The sequence below is a fragment of the Tenrec ecaudatus genome, chromosome 10, assembly GCF_050624435.1.
Source record: "Tenrec ecaudatus isolate mTenEca1 chromosome 10, mTenEca1.hap1, whole genome shotgun sequence".
NCBI lineage: Eukaryota > Metazoa > Chordata > Mammalia > Afrosoricida > Tenrecidae > Tenrec > Tenrec ecaudatus.
In genome coordinates, this window is record NC_134539.1 from 102,488,535 (window position 1) to 102,506,114 (window position 17,580).

The window sequence follows — 17,580 nt, forward strand, 5'->3', positions numbered from 1 at the left end:
ACGTCAGCAGTTCAAAACACCAGCTGCTCCATGGGAGAAAGATGAGGCTGTCTGCTTCCCTAACAATTTGCCTCAGACAACCTAAATAGGGTTGCAGTGTTTCTCATTACGTTTTCTTCCTCATGATCACTTCCTGAACGTGATTTAGATGTATGTAATCCTCCATCTGTTTATTTAAAATGTACCACTAAGTGCCTCTCTGAAGCAAAGGCTCAGACCAAAGAAGGTTTTCAACTTGGATGTTCTATCCTGCCTCAAACACAATACATCACTCTTCAGTTATTGACTATCTTGTTCTGTAACATTTTCCTTTATGGAAACAGTAAAAATACAGTATTTGACTCTTTTATGCATTAATCACATAGGTCTGGCAGTCGTGCTGTCTGTGATAATTAAGGTTATGTGTCATCTTGGCCGGACCATGATTTGGCGGGTTTGTAGTGTGGTAATTTGGCAGTTATGTAATGATGTAGTCATCCTCCATTTTTGCATAATGCTGGTTTTTCATAATGATCTGCTCTTTGGAACCACATGCCTAATGAAATGGACTTAAAAATATAATTGAGGAGTGCGTACATATTTCAATCAAACTGATGTTCTCCTCATGCTATTCTCTTGCTCTATTTCAATGTGGACAGATGTGAAATCTAAAAATTTTGACTCATCCCAGTTCTTCATAAGTGAGCATCAAAGTATATTAATGTTTCCCACAGATTGTATGGGTTCAGTAGCTCTCGTGGCATGGTTGGCTTTGTGTTGGGCTGCTAATCACAGGTTTATGGTTCATACGCACCAGCAGCTCTGAGGGAGAAAGAGAAGGCTTTTTGTTCCCATAATTATTTACAGCCTCAGAAACCCAAAGGGGAAGTTCTGTTCTTCCCTACAGGGTGACTCAACAGCAGTCAGCTGGGATTTATTTACCTTACATGCATCAAATGTTCTAATTACTAAATGTACATAATTATTTCCAACTCCACAGAGAAAACGCTAAGAAATAAAAAGCACAGGTGCTCAGCTTTTCGTTCTAGAGGAGAGAATAACCAATGACCATTGTCATCAAGTTAATCTGACCTCCTGGCATCTCAAAAGACCTGACTTCAAGATTCCTGAAATCCTTTATGCCAATAGTGTATGATATGTTTGCTAAAAGAAATCAGTATCTTTGCCTATCATTTGAAAAATACAATCTCGTTATCAACCTATATTTACTTTGGTCTGTAGCCATTTCCAAAATGGCTTTTCTTTCTTTGGCTTTTGACTTTAAGCATGCTCATGAGGAAACTCTAGGATAGCTTTGTCAGTTGGAATTCAAATGAGGCCTGAAAAAAAAAACAGAGTTTTTATGAAATAGTCTGAAAACAGCCATCCACTACTGGGCTCTCAAATCCTTCCTGAATATCAGTTACAAATGCATCAAGTAGCTTCATGGCTTTACCATCTTCCAAACATCCAACTTCATCACAAGAGAACTTGGCAGCCACACTGCAGTCTTCAAGCCTTTGGCACTTCTGTGGCTAAAGCACCGTTCTCTGAAGCACTGGCACATTTTCTTCCCAAGGTTTGGGCAGCTGGAGCTTGTGCGAGGGCCATAGCACTTAAATATGAAACGTGTCATCTCTCAGAGCCAAATGGCAAGGAGGTGGCAATCATTTAAAAGCGATCATTGCTCATAGAATATTTATAAAATTCAGCCAACGGCCTGGTTGCTTTTTTTAGCCCTTCTGAATGAGTAATATAAACCAGCCCAGCAGTATTGGAGCTGCTTTAGAATAAGGCCAGACACTCTTCAGCAAGAAAAAGGATAAGTGCAGATTTAAGAATCTTGTTAGCTGCCATCCAGTCAGCTCCTGGACCATGGCTCCACCGCAGAGCATAGGACGAACTCTTCTGTCCTGTGCCAACTTCATGATCAGTTGGGAGGTTAGTCCTTTGGATTCCATTGGGTTTTCACTGGCTGGCTCTTGGAAGTGCGTTGTCAAGGCCTATCCTTGTAGTCCTTCCTTAGTCATGAAGTTCTGCCTAAACTTGGTCATATTGTGGCAACATGCAAGTCCCCACTGAGCTGCCTTGTCCAGGACTTGAACCCAGGCATCTCACATGGCAGATGAAAATCGTACCACTTCATCTCCAGTGTCTTGTTTTAAGAATATTATCACCATATGCACATCCCTTCTTTCATTAGTTTGAGATTTAGTGATTATCAACTATGCCAGAAACCAGGGAGCAAGATGGCCGTACGAACTGACCCCAAATGACTTATAGTTCAGTTGTTTAAACAGAAAATACTAAAAGAGTAAGGTTGTAGAAACACATAAGGGAACATACCATTTAATTTTGAAAGGTCAAGGAAATCTCGCCAAAGGAAGTACACTTTAAATTGTGATTTTAAGACATAGAGATGAGAGTCCGTTATGAAAGAATATTCCAGGTACTGAGAAAGTGTGTGCAACATCTGAATGTGAGAAACACCATGGCACATTGGAAACAAAAAATTAAACTAGCCGGATGACAGATAAAAGAGGGACCAGTCTCTCATTAAGCAAACCAAACTCACTGCCATCAAATGGGTTCCAACTCGCAGCAGCCTTTCAGGACAGCGTAGACCCGTCCCTGTGGGTCTGGAACTGTCAGTCTCTACAGGAGTAGAGTCTCCTCTTTCTCCCTTGGAGTTGATGGTGGTTTCAAACCACTGAGCTTGAGACTAGCAGGCCAATGCAGAACCCACAACTTCACCAGGCCTCTTTGTTCTCTCGCTGGTGCCTGGTAATTCTAATATTCTGTTGTTATCATTTGGTTTTGAGTTGTCCCGCAACTCATGGCAACTCTATACACAGTAAGCACAGAATCAGAAGCTGCCTGGTGCCGTCCCAACCCCATGCATGGTTCTGATTCAGAAAATTTGAAATCTATTACTCTTACTCTTAGGTGCTGTCAAGTCAGTTCTATGTCACGGTGACCATATGGGCAGAAGAATGGAACAATGTCCAGGCCTGCAGAGTGAGAAACAATAGCAACAACAATGAACAAAATATTTTCCTAATCAGAGTTTGTTCAAAGACCCAACAAACACCTTACAAAATGTAGACAACAGTGGTGCCGATTGGAGGTAACTGGAGGTAAATTAGTGGGAACCAAAGAAAGAGAAATAAATGGAACATTGCTGAAGGAAAAATGTACAGGGTTTGGCCAGGGATTGATTGGGAACACAAGACAGACGATTGTGGCACAAGAAGAGGGATAGTTAAACATGTGCAGGGAAGTCACTTCAGATGCATATTTCCTTCCTCGATGACTGCAGTGCACTTAGTCCTGTCCCATTGTGTGAAGACATCCTGCCTCTGAGTTCATTTGAGACAACAGCCACGATTCTCTTTGCTTTTGCAGGTTTTCATGTGAACTTGCATTTCCAGGAGCAAACTGTTAAACCCTCAACAACCAGTCCAGAAAAAGTGGCAGTTGATACCCTCCAGAGTGTTTCAGATCTGCAAGACCCTAGTTTCTGCGCCAAAAGGCGCTAGCCTTGAGACTCCTGCTGAGCTCAGCTCTGCGCTGAGCACCTGGGGGTTACCAGGAGCTGAGTCCATTTGACAGCCACTAATAAAAAGAGTGTTTGAGCCAGGCCTTCTCAATCTCAGCTATTCACGTTCCATGCCAGATAATTGCTGTGGGAGGCTATGCTCTGCATTGGAAAATGTTCATCAGGCTGCGCTAGGTGCTAGATGCCTCCTCCACCCCACAGGCAAACATGCCTCCAGATCTGAGTCTAACGTCTTCTGGGGACATGCACTTCATCGCCTCTGAGCTACTGATTGACATGTAAAGCAGGCCAGAGTTTGTATTACCTGCATTCTGGAAGATTTTGTTCCTGAATAGAAAACTATGGATTGATAATATTTTTTTTTCTGCCAGCATTTGAAAGATGGTTCCATTTCTTAGCATTTGAAATTCTAGATGGATGGTTTCTGTTTGGTTTGATCTTGCTTTGTTTTGTTTGTAAATGTTTCAACCCTGGCTGGCCCCCACTGGTTCTGATGAAAGGCCACAGTCACCTTCTAGATGTAATGCCGCCCCGCCCCCCCAGTCCCCCTTTCTTTTGTCATTGGCTTCTCTTCAGATTTCTCTGGCTCAACTTGGCTGGGCCTCGGAGTGGTTTTCCTCTGTGAATGCTCTTTGGGGATGTGCTCTGAGCTTTAGAGATCTGTAGTCATTATGTTTTCACCCAACTCAGAAACGTTTAAGCCATGTTCCTTTCACAGTTTGATTGAATTCGAGTTGACACTAAGCGGACGGCATTGGAACGGCATCTCCGGAAAGGGGTCAATTTGAAAACGTTTGACAGATGTATTGCCTGTGACCCCACCAACACAATCAAGATGATGTACACCCCTCTCACCTCATGACATTTCCTTGTGCCACTGCGTTGGAATCCTTCCCACCCACCATCCCTGCCGTGCCCTTTCCCCAGGTCAACACAGTGTGCTTTGGGATGCAATTACTTAGTTTGAATCTTCTATAAATAGGAACGTACAGTCTGCACTCTCTTTTTGTTCTGGCTTCTTATGCGATGAGTTACTCGCTGGCTGCTATCTACAGAACGAGTGGCTCAAATTCCGCAGACACAACTGGAGAAAGCTGAGGCTGGCCACTCCTGGAAAGACGAATCGAGTTGGAAACCCTAGAAAGCGGCTCCACTTTGTCACATGGGCTTCTGCTAATCACAAGGGACTGGATGGCCCTGGGGTTGGTCTGTTTGGTTTTCTGTGACTCATTAGAGGTCTTTTTAGTGTAACCCATGCCGCCCAATTTATCAGCAGGGCATTCCTTTTCCTTGTTGTATGGCATTTCATTGTGTAGTTCCCACCCCCACCCCACCCTGCTCGGTTCTTTTACAAAAGACCTATGTTCGTACCTATTTTGGCTAACTGAAAGAAATCTGAAGAAGATGTTCACCTTTACACCAAAAGCTAAAAAGCCACGATTGAGTTCCGTGTTTGCTTTGTGGGCAGCCGTTGAAGAGGTGACACACATCCTGAGTAGAAAGAGTAGTGTCGCCAAGCTCTGCCTTTCGGTGCTACGCTGTGTATACAGTACTTCATTTTTCATGAAGTCTCCCTCACAAACTTCCATCAATGGCAGTAGATAGCCTGGCGGGTTGGAACTACCAACCTGGAGGCTAGTATGCCAGCACTTATTCCAGAACACCCTCGGGCTCCTCTTCTATAGATTGTGTATTTATCATTCTATTCTTGCTTTTCCTACATGCTAGTATTATTTTCGATGTCATGGTTATTTTCTGTGAGTTGATAGGTTATTTCGGGAGGGGATGGGTGTTGTCAAGGAACACTAAAAATAATTTCCCAGGTATATTAACTGTAATCGTTTCTTTGATTAGTTCATTTCGGCTTGTGGGACATTTGATAGAAACATTCTTCTTTTGCATAGTGGAGGAAAGCGCTCACACAGTTTTTTAATTCACTCCCCACTTGGTAGACATGTTGGTTGTTTCAGATTTTTACTATAATATGAAAAGTAAGCTACTAGGAACATTTGTCTACTAGTGTTTGAATGAACACATGCTTTCAGTTCTCCGGACAATTATCTGGGCACAGAATAGCTAAACCACATGGCGGAAGCAAGCTTAGTTTCTGAAGAAAGCATCAAATTGTTATCCAGAGGGGGACCACTGCATATCTCCAACGGCAGTGCACAAGAGTTCCAATTACGCCGCATTCCTGTCAACACTTTGTGTGGTCAAGCTTTTTAATTTTAGGTAGTCTAATAAGTGTGTAGTCATCGCTCGTGGAGTTTTTTGATGCTTTCCAATTATTAATATTCTGAAAACTTTACATTTGATACTACGCTATTCATACACATTTGTTGGCAAAATAGCTGTTTTTTAGCTTGTGGTTTTATAATTGTGTTTTAAGAGTCTGTCTCTATATTTATCTATGTAGTGGTGTAGCGGTTAAGCATTGTTCTGCTAAGTACAAGGTCAGCAGTTTGAAACCATCAGCCACTCTGCTTTAGAAAAATGAGGGTTTCTATTCCTGGAAAGAGTTACCGTCTTGGAACCCCACAGGAGCAGTTCTAACCTGTAGATAGAACTCGTCTCTATGAGTCGACAAAACTCCTCTCATTGTCGTCAGGGAGTTTGGAGTTTTATGCCTACAAGTGTGTGATCAGATACATGATATCCAAATATGGACTCCTTGTCTATGTCTCATTTTTCACTTTCATAACTGTTTTTGAAGAGGAGAAGATATTCTGTCTGTTTTCTTTTGCTTTGTTTTAACTTAGATGAAATCCAAGTAATCATTTTGGATTTTATGGAAACACTGTCTGTGCTGTATCATACATTTCTTTACCTAATGCAGAGTTACGGATATTTGATCTTAGACTTTCTTTTGGAAATCTTATAATTTTAACTTTTGTATTTTGATATTTTAATAGTTTTGAGTACCATTTTGTAAATGATTGGTATTCTGAATAAAAGATTATTTTCACCAACACTGTTGGAAGGAAAATCATCTTCTCTCAACTGAATGGCTTTAGGAACATTTGTCACAATTCAGTAGTCCACATAATCTGGTGTGTGTGAATTTCTGGAATTTGTCATCTTTTCCATTGAGCGATGTGTTTACCAGTATGGCAACACCATACTCTCTTGAATGCTATTGCTCTAAGACACATTTTAAACTCAGATAAAACAAATTACTTATCTTTCTTTTTTCCAAAGGTGTGCTAATAATTCTTACCCTTTGTACTTGGTATGAATTTTAGACTCACTTTGTCAACTTTTAGGGGGAAAAGCTCTGCTAGGATATTGATTGTGATAGCACGATGGCAAATAATGAAGCTTCTAGCAGACATCAAAGATGTGTTGTGCTAGGTAAAGCTGCTTCCCAAACCTCTTTAGAGTATTGAAAAGCAAGGATGTTACTTTGAGGACTCAGGTGCACCTGACCCAAGCCATGCTGTTTTCAATTGCCTCCTATGCATGTGAAAGTTGAATGTTGAATAAAGGAGACCGAAGAAGAATCGATGCTTTGTTGCGCTGGAGAAGAATATTGACAGTACCATAGACTGCTAAAAAGCCAAACCAATGTGTTTGGGAAGAAGTAAGACGAGAGTGTTCCATAGAGGCAAGGATGCTAAGACTTTGTCTTACATGCTTTGGACATGTTGTCACCAGAGACCAGTCCCTGGAAAAGGACATCATGCTCGGTAAAATGGAGGAGCAATGAAAAAAGGAAGGCCCTTGATGGGGTGAGTTGGCACAGTGGCTGCAACAATGGGCTCAGGCATAGGAAGAACTGTGAGGATGGGGCAGAATTGCGCAATTTTAGGTCTTGTGCATAGGGCACTATGGGCTGGAATTGACTGATGGCCCCTAATAACCGCAACAATGAGCATGCAAAGATGAAGACAATTTGTTTCTTATGCACAAAAGTGTGGCAGTTATTTGAGGATTTACATCACAAAAAATAGCAAGAGATCAAAGAAAGAAAATTGTAGAATACAAGTAACAATGATAGAACCCTGGTGTTCAAGAAGCTAAGAAACCATGTGGTCTAGACTGCAGCAAGAGGCCAGATGCCTGCTGGGAGTCTCCAGGAAGAAAGTGGATTTCAGGCAGGAGTAGATGTCCCAGATGGAAGGCTGGGATATTTTGAAGATCTTATGGAAGGCCATTATAATTTTGAATTCCAGAAAATATGGAGGCATTTATGGACTCCTGACTAGGAAAAAGAGAGATTATGTAGAAAAACTGTGGTCAGAATATGAAACAAAACCTTAAAATGGCTTTGGTAAAGAGAAATTATTAGAGCATGTGACAAAGGAAGTCTACCCATGATTCTAGAACTAGTGTGCTCATGTGATCCAGAGTTAATTGGATTGAGCCAGGAAATGAAGAACAGTTATGCCTGCATGTGATTGGGATACACATTGAAAATGGTGCCCGGCTATCAAAAGATATAGCATCTGGGGTCTTAAAGGCTTGAAGGTAAACAAGCAGCCATTTAGCTCAGAAGCAACAAAGCCCACATGGAAGAAGCACACCAGCCTGGGTGATCCCAAGGTGTTGAAGGGATCAGATATCACATATCAGGCATCATCAGAACAAAAAATCTTTCCATAGTGAATGGGGGGGGGACTGTGGAGTGCAGACCCAAAGCCCATTTGTAGGCCACTGGAGATTCCCTTGCAGAGGGGTCTCAGGGAGGAGATGAGCCAGTCAGGGTGCAGTGTAGCAATGATGAAACATGCAGATTTCCTCTAGTTCCTAAATGCTTCCTCCCCCTGCACTATCATGATCCCAATTCTAACTTGAAAGTCTGGCTAGAGCAGATGATGTACACGTGTACAGATAGGAACCAGAAACACAGAAAATCCAGGGCAGATGATCCCTTCAGGACCAGTGGTGAGAGTGGCAATATTGGGAGCATAGAGGGAGAGTGGGTTGGAGAGGGGGAACTGATTCTAAGGATTTACATGTGACCTCCTCCCTGGGGAACAGACAACAGAAAAGTGGGTGAAGGGAGACGTCGGACAGGGTAAGACATGACAAAATAATAATTTATAAATTATCAAGGGTTCATGAGGGAAGGGGTCGCGGGGAGGGAGGGGAACAATGAGGACCTCATGCCAAGGGCTTAAGTGGAGAGCAAATGTTTTGAGAATGATGAGGGCAATGAATGTACAAATGTACTTTACACAATTGATGTATGTATGGATTGTGATAAGAGTTGTTTGAGCCCCTAATAAAACTATTAAGAAAAAAAAAAGAAAATGAGTAACATTATGTATTGTGAGCCATTCATTGTTCAAACTATATGCTGTTGTTGTTAGCTAACTTTGAATTTACTCTGACTCGTAGCAGCCTTTTGAACAGCAGAGGAAAAATATTGCTCGGCTCTGCCTCGTCTTCAGAGTTTCTGGCAGTCAGTGTTTCATATTTAGCAGCAATCCGTCTCATTGATGGATTCTCGTCCATCATCACATCATCGCTGCCCCCCTGCTTCAACCAACACCATGACTTCTGCCTGCAATTGCTCTCTCCTAGTGGTGTATCTCAAACAAGCATGTTAAACAATGTCTTGGGGCCTATATTTTGTATTGGCCACTTTTTGTTAGTAGATTCCCAAGCCTTTATTCCTAGTCTTACTGAAAGTCTTGCTTGTATTTGAAACAACAGAAGCATAACTTCCAGCATTAGAACATGTATATCACTCCAGTGTGATTAACTCTGTGAGTCATAAAAATTCTCACAGGCACGCTGAGAAGTCGATATTATTTTCCTCCTTAGGAGATGAAGAGCTGAGGCACAGAGAAAGTAAGTAACTTACCCCAAACTGGAAAGTTATTGAATTGATGGAGGAATGAGAGTCAAAAACATTGTTAAATGCTGTGTCTGAAAAAAAAACCATGTGTATCTATTTTATATCCCAATAAATCATGTGTCAAAAGGAATTCAGAGATGGACGGACTATGAAAATCTTCAAGAAGAGAAAGCTGTTTTAAATCTTCACTAAGCAGCAACACTGAGGGGGTCGATGGAAGCTGACAAGTGAGGGGAAGACAAAGCAAAGGAAAAGGACAGAAGGAAGCTGCCTAATCTTACACAAAGGGGAATGAGAAGCCAATGGATAAATTCGATGAACAAGCACATATTTAAACTCTAATTGCAGCCGGTGGGTCAAATATTGGGTCCCTGTAGTGTGGGTCCAGATACAGCTGCACCAAGAAAAAGGGAAACGGGAAGGATAGGCGTTGTCCACTTAAACCAAACCTTCATCTGTAATAGCAGAAAACTGACTGAATCGTGGCTGGGGTAGAAAAGTGCCGAAACAGCGTGGTAAGCATTTTGCATACCTCAGAAACATACTGTATGCCTTATCAGGATTGATCAGTATGCATCAACGTTAACTGTCAGGCCTTAACTATAATTCCATTGACTTGAATTCAAATCAATTGATCTGAAGAATGGACCGGAGAGGAAACTTGTGAAAACTCCCAAGGGATTTGACAAGTGAAACCAGATCGAGAACCTTTGGTTTAAAGATCGGATGCTCCAGTGTGGCACCGGTGGCACTTGAGAGCAGGATGTAGCTTTCAAAGTGGGAGAGTGTTTTGCTTTTCAGAGTAATTGATGCAATTTCATTTTTAAATTGAAATACCTCAATGGATTTTATGTTAGTCAATGAGATATAGGCAATCTTTTCTTTAAAAAATGCCCTTTAAATTTAGCTACTCTCTCGCTCCCGTTGAGTTGATGCAGACTCACAGCGACCCTGTAGGTCCGGGTAGAACTGACCTTGTGAGTTTCTGAGATGATAACTTTTGTGGGGAGTAGAAAGCCCTGTGTTTCTCCCGAAGTGGCCGGTGGTGTTGAACTGCGGACTTATGGCTCACACCCCAACATGTAAACCATAAATTTACAAGGAACGGGTACAAATAAAAGCAACCCAATCACATAGGGATACATGCATGTATTTGCATGAAAAAGTTTAAAAAGTTCATAGAAAATACAAATGAAAATATAATGGATTTGTCCCATGACCTTTTTAACACTCCTAGAAGATAAAAATGCTACCGCCAGTCATTTCACATAAGGGTTTTTCTTTTATGGTTTAGATGTTTTTGCTTGTTTTCTCTTTTATGCTTTCTCAAATTCCTGTGTGCAGCCTGTGATAGAGTCCTCAGTGCCTTATATTTTTAAAAGGTGGTGGTGGGAACCCCATTTCATGTACCACAGAGAAAACGCCAATGGAGTCATGGTGGTACAATTTCTCTGGTTGAGATTGAAAAACAATGACTGTACTTAATGACATGAATGTCTTTTCAATGAAAATGTCTTCCAACTTTGAGATATCAATGCAAAAATGTTTGTTTATATATTTTCATATTCACCCACTCACTGCCATTGGGTTGATTCCTACTCATAGAGACCATATTATAAATGTTGGGCTTCCAACTACAAGGTCAGCAGTTCTAAGCCCCTAGCCAATTCTCAGGAGAAAAATGAGGTTTTTAACACGTTACAAGTTACAGTCTTGGAAACCCACAGGACACTTCTACTCTGTCATCTAGTGTTGCTGTGATGAATTGCAAAAGAGAATATTAAGATAAAGCTCCCTTGTATAATAAATCCACATAACGTATTCACAAACTAAAGTGCAGGACCCGACAAGATATTTCCATTCTGGTTCCATCACAATTGGGCTTTCATGTATCTAACTCGAGGGTGCAAGGCAGTCCACATAGAAGAAAGTCATGAGAAGACAACTTTATAAGAATTTTGGCAATTGTCCTCCCACTCTCCTTTACCCCAAGGAAAAGAGAAAGAGAGTAACTCCCCTACATTAAAGCAAGTAAAGTAATTGAAAATTTAGATATATGTTCTCTGATAAGGGAGTCACGGGGTCTAGTATGTAAGCATCCCTAAGAAAAGAGAGTTGACAGCTAAGAAGATCAATGGGTGCATTTGGGAGTGGGTTGCCTTCCACTCATGGTAGAGGCAAACATAAGTTTTCTTTTGGATGAAGGGTAGTACCATGGATGGCAGCCACATTACGGCTACCTGTATAAGGAATTCATCTGAGAGGATGCCTGGAGGGAAGAAGAGACAGCAACAAAGAGCTCAACTGCATGAAGTACAGGGCAAGCTCTTCAATTCTTAGCTGTCCTTTGAGTGATAGACCCCACAGTGCAAAGTCCCAAGGTAAGATCTATAGGAGACCCATTAAACACGCTGCAACTCAAGAATCCTTCTATGGAATCTGTCCTATTCAATGGGGACCAAGACACATGACACATCATAACTGTGCCATACAAGGAAGTCATGTTCTGCTCAATACCCCTTCTCCTTCTACTGGGTCTAGCACTTCAGAGGTCAAAAATCTGTGGCTCAAGAGTAGGGCAAGTGGTGGAGACACTAGCATTTGGTGAGGAAGCCACACACACATCTCGTCCTCACCCTAAGCACACCACCATCTTTTCAGATCTGGAGGAGGAAAAATGTTTTAAATTGGAATGAAATATTGCATTTTAAAAATTACTATGGACAGCTATGTGTCAAGGCTTGGGTTTTGTATTTTATGTGTGGCAGAAAAATATATGGAACTCACATCAGATTATAGTCAGGAGTGGATAAAAAGCTTTTCCATGCAACAAACTGAATCAGAAGTGGTGGGGAAAATAAGACAGATTTCAGTAGCCACTGAGACCAGTTGATTCAACGGACACCGATTTTCTTGAGTTATTGTTGCTAATTCAAGTGTTTGTTATTTTAAAATAAACTTGAAGATATTTAGAAGTTTATTTGGCTTCTAAAATTAATATTAGATATAGTTACAAGGTTAAAAGCCTAGTTTATCTGTATGCTTTTAAATTTTTCTTATATGGTATCATTCTAGTTATACTCAGTAATCATTAACACTACAATTAGAGTTGTTGTTTCGATTAACACTTGGCTGCAATTATAAACTTAAAAAATTCAACTCCTTACATTTTAAAATTTGGTAAGTTTGATTTACTAGTAAGCAGTCCTTCCTTATAATAAATCAAGATATAAATATAATGATCTTGGAGTTCAAGTAAATGTTTCAACAGAGTGTATAAATCTATAAAGATTTCAAATTAAAATCAGAAGTCTAAATGAAATATTCAATTACACATTTTAATTCATAGTTATTGGGTGGTCTCTCATGCCAAATTCCCTTATACATCACATGATAAATACCTAATATTAAAACCATTATGTTGATTTTCTTCCACATATAATATAGAATTCCAATTCTTCTAGGGGTTAGGAGATGCTTACCACCATGGAAGATCTTTGCTCTTTTGGATAACTGATGTGAACTTTTGAGACTCTGTATCTTTTGGGTGTGAAATATAGAGCTGCATGCATTCTTCTTCCTGCACATTAAGGATATTATTCTATCATCTCCTGCATGATATGAGGCTGCTTTCTCAGCACGCTTAATGTTACAAAAGGATCAACGATTTCAGCAAGGATGCTGACTGTATTCTTTTCAACAACTCTGATAGGATGAATTGAATTTTATCGGTAATTGTTACATCAATGACTAACTCAAAGAAGTTTTAGCATGGTAGAAGATCTTCAGAATCATATGTTGCCCATCACCTCGTTCTTTCTATTCATAGATGTCTGCAACTTGAACCTTGGTTGATTGTCTCATTAGATTGTTTCTTTAGACCTCCAATTATGTAGATGTTTTTAAAAATGTTATTATGAATTGGGAATTGATATATATTATACCATTCCTTAGTTAAATCACACCCAGCAGATTTATACCTTTGCTACCACAATCAGGTTCCAAAGATTCCTTTTCTACATGGACTCCTTGACACCGTCTCCCCTTCTCCCTGCCACCGCCACTGTAGCCCCTCCCCCAAAACCCATATACTACTTGCTATCTCCATTGGGTTATTAATCCTGGGTTTCATATACTGAAAAATTGAGAAACATATAACACAGCTTCAAGAGGGTGACACCCAATGACCTAACACCTCTGGGATACACCTTAATATATACAAACAAAACCCAAACAAAAACAATACAAACCAAAAATACAGAAAAAAAAATAGAAAACAAGAAGGCCCAGTAAGCATCATAGGGTGTGGGGGGTCTGTTGGGTGCTCTTTTTTTTTTTTGTCTACCTCGAGACACCTCTGAACTTTATGGGAACCTGAATTCTTTCATCATCTTCACACTACTTAACTCCTTATAGATACTGAAAATGATCACTATTTTGGAAAGCTAGGGCATTGCATGCCCTGTAGATATGTGTGTGTCTTACCATCACTCTGTTCTTTGTCTCACAGGTTCTCATCACTCAGGCTCTGGGCCCACAGTCTGTGTGTCACCAATTACATTTTAATATCTCATAGGGCTACATTATCATGCTAATGAAAACTTGCAGAATCATAACACAAATTATTAAATTAATAAAAATATCTATGTAGACATCAGTTTGATAAACTGTTGTATTAAGTTCTGTATTTTTTCCTTTGTGAACAGCTGTAGAATGTAAATTGTAAAAATAGTTTACTTTCTATTACAGATTTTATATATTATACCTATTTTATATAATTGTATCTATTTTATTCAATCAAAAATGCTAAATAATGTATTCCAAAACATGTAGATAATATGAAGCAATTGAGAACCAAATTCAGTTGCAATTACAAGTATATTCTATATTCCATGATATCTGCCTTCTTCTCCTTAAAAGTCCAACAAAATTAAGAAAACCGTTTTATCTATAACATCTAAAAGACTAAAATCCTTAAAAATAAATTTAATCAAGAATGTTAAAACCTTATAAATTAAATACTATGAAATGTTGCTAAATAAAATATGAATGCCTAAATAATCTGTGGTCATTAACAGGAACACTTAATATTGTGAAGATAAGAAAATAAACAAATATTATCAGCAATCCCTGTTTAATATTCTAACAGCATTTTTCTTCAGAAATGGGCAGGCCGATCCTTAATGTCAACTGGAATTGGTGTGAAGTGCTATGAATATTCAAAACAACTTTGCAAAAATAAAGATATAGGAAAACTCACAATTCCCAAATTTAAAATCGTATATAAAGTTATAACAAGTTTCCTTCATTTTTCCTCTATAATTTACACTGTAGTAAGGACAAACAGGGAGAAACAAATATCTTATCATTGGAAAAGAACTGAGAATCTAGAAATACATCCATATATCTATGGCTACTTGATTCAACACTGATGCATTAATTTTTGAAAAATAACCAATAAATGGTGCTAGGACAACAGGATCTGCACATGTTAAGAATGTAATTGAACCTTTACCTGATGCCATGTATAAAAAATTAATTAAAAATGGATCAATTATCCAAATATAATAACCCAAATCATTAAAGTATTTGTATAAAACACGGGGAGTAGGAGTTTTAGGACAGTGATGTATTTGATTTGACAGCCAGACCAAATCCAGGGGTACAAATGGTAGCCAATTAAAATGGGGATGGAGACAGGAAAGGAGAAAGAAAAAAAAAAAGGATGTGTGATGGGGGAATAGGGCACTGACTCACCCAATGGGAGGGTATTGTTTGTGTCTCCACAGCTATAAAGCCAGTGCCAAAAAATGCAATGTGCAGGCAAGGAGTGGGGAGCCAGTGGAGGGGCCTGAGGGCTGGGCCCCCATACTAGCTATGTAGACAACTGCCCCTCCCCCCAGAAGAATTTACTTGAGAGGACGGCACTGAAGCTGCAGCTAGGGGAGAGGGGCATGTTTGATCAGAGCAAATGGGAGCAAATGAAGGGGGAGGAAGAGAGAGTGGAGCACATCCTGGCCCATCAGGCCTGGAGGACGACATCCCCACTCTGACCAGCCAATGGACAGAGTGGGCAATATGGCTGATCCCACTATGAGACACACTGTTCCTTGATGGCCAGGGCCCTAAGGAGGACAACACTGGAGACTCAGGGTCGGGACTGGCCCAGACTGACCCTGTGACACTGAGGCAAACCACTAAAAACTTGCGGCAGAGCAACCATGGGAGCAGAGCAGGGAGCCCCTGAGAGAGTACAAAGGACAGACTCTGGGGCCAGAGCATGGTACCCCATTGAACCTGACTGAGGGACATACCTAGAGATAAAAAATAAGACCTTGATCTCTTTAAAGGTTTTTCTTTGTTTAAAATTTTTTTCTTTTAATTAATTTATTCTATGGGTAATTGGTTTCCTTTTTTGTTGTCATCACTGTGTTCTCACTCATTGCCTATCTTTTTATGGCTTGATTTTTGGTGCATATTATTATCTCTACAGATCTATCTAGATAAGATAGACTGGATGAATAGTCTGGAGGAGAAAACAACGGGACCAATGGTTCCAGGGGGACACAGGAGAGGGGGAGGAGGGGACAAAGAGGTAGTGCTGACAAACCCAGGCACAGGGGAGCAGTTAGTGATCCAAAATCAGTAGCAAGGAGGGTGTGAGAAGCCTGGTAGGGATTCAGCAAGGGCAAGGTAACCGAGAGAAATTACTGAAACCCAAATGAAGGCTGAACATGATAGTGGGGCAAGAAGAAAGTAAAAGGAAATAGCAGAAAGAACTAGGTGACAAAGGGTATTTATAGAGGTCCAAAGACTGGAATGTACATATGTAAATATATTTATCTGAGTGTGGGGAAACAGATCTATGTGCATATATTGATAGGTTTAGTATTAGGGTGGCAGATGGACATTGGGCCTCCACTCAAGCACTTACTCAATGCAAGAACACTTTGTTCTATTAAATTGGCATTCCAGGATGCACACCTTTCTGACACAATTGCTAAAGAAAAATGTGTGCATAAACAAATGCAGTGAAGAAAGCTGATGGTGCCTGGCTATTAAAAGACATAGCGTCTGGGGTCTAAAAGGCTTGAAGATAAACAACCAGCCATTTACTGAGAAGCATCAACATCCACATGGAAGAAGCACACCAGGTTGGCTGACCACGCAGTGTATAAGGGACCAGTTATTAGACATCAAAGAACTAAAAATCACATCAGTGGGTTCCCATCTTCCTGATAACGATCATAGAAGACAAACATGTGCATAAGAAAATGTGGTGAAGAAAGCTAATGCTGCCCAGCTATCAAAAGATATAATGTCTGGGGTCTTAAAGGCTTGAAGATAAACAAGCGCCCATCTAGCTGAGAAGCATCAAAGCCCACAGGGAAGAAGCTCACCAGCCTGTCTGACCACAAGGCGCAGAAGGTACCAGTTATCAGACATGAAAGAACTAAAAATCATATCAATGGGTGCCCACCTCTCTGATATGATCAATGAAGACAAATGTGTGCATAAGCAAATGTGGTGAAGAAAACTGATGGTGCCCAACTATCAAAAGATATAATGTCTGGGATCTTAAAGGCTCAAAGAGAAACACGTGCCCATCTAGCTCAGAAACAACAAAGCCCACATGGAAGAAACACAACAGCCTGTGTGGCCATGAGCTGTCGAAGGGATCAGGTATCAAACATCAAGGAACAAAAAAATCATATCATTGTAAATGTGGGTGAGTGCAGAGTAGAGACTGAAAGCCCTTTGGTAGCCAATGGGACACCCCTTACTGAAGAGTTGTGGGGAGGAGATGAGCAGGTCAGGGTGCAGGGTAGCAACGATGAAATATATAACTTTCCTCTAGTTCTTAAATGCTTCACCCCCCCCCCCCACTAGCATGATCCCAATACTATCTAACAAATCTGGCTAGACCAGAGGATGTACGTTGGTACAGATAGCAACTGGAAACACAAGGAATCCAGGACAGATGACTCCTTCAGGACCAGTGGTGAGAGTGGCGATGCCTGGAGGGTGGAGAGAATGTGGGGTAGAAAGGGGGAACAGATTACAAGAATTTACGTATAGCCTCCTCCCTGGAGGTGGGACAGCAGAGAAGAAGGTGGGGGGAGACATCAGACAGTGTATTATATGACAAAATAATAATAATTTATGAATGATGAAGGGTTCCTGAGGTAGGGGGAGTGGGGAGGGAGGGGAAAATAAGCAGCAGATATTAAGAGTTCAA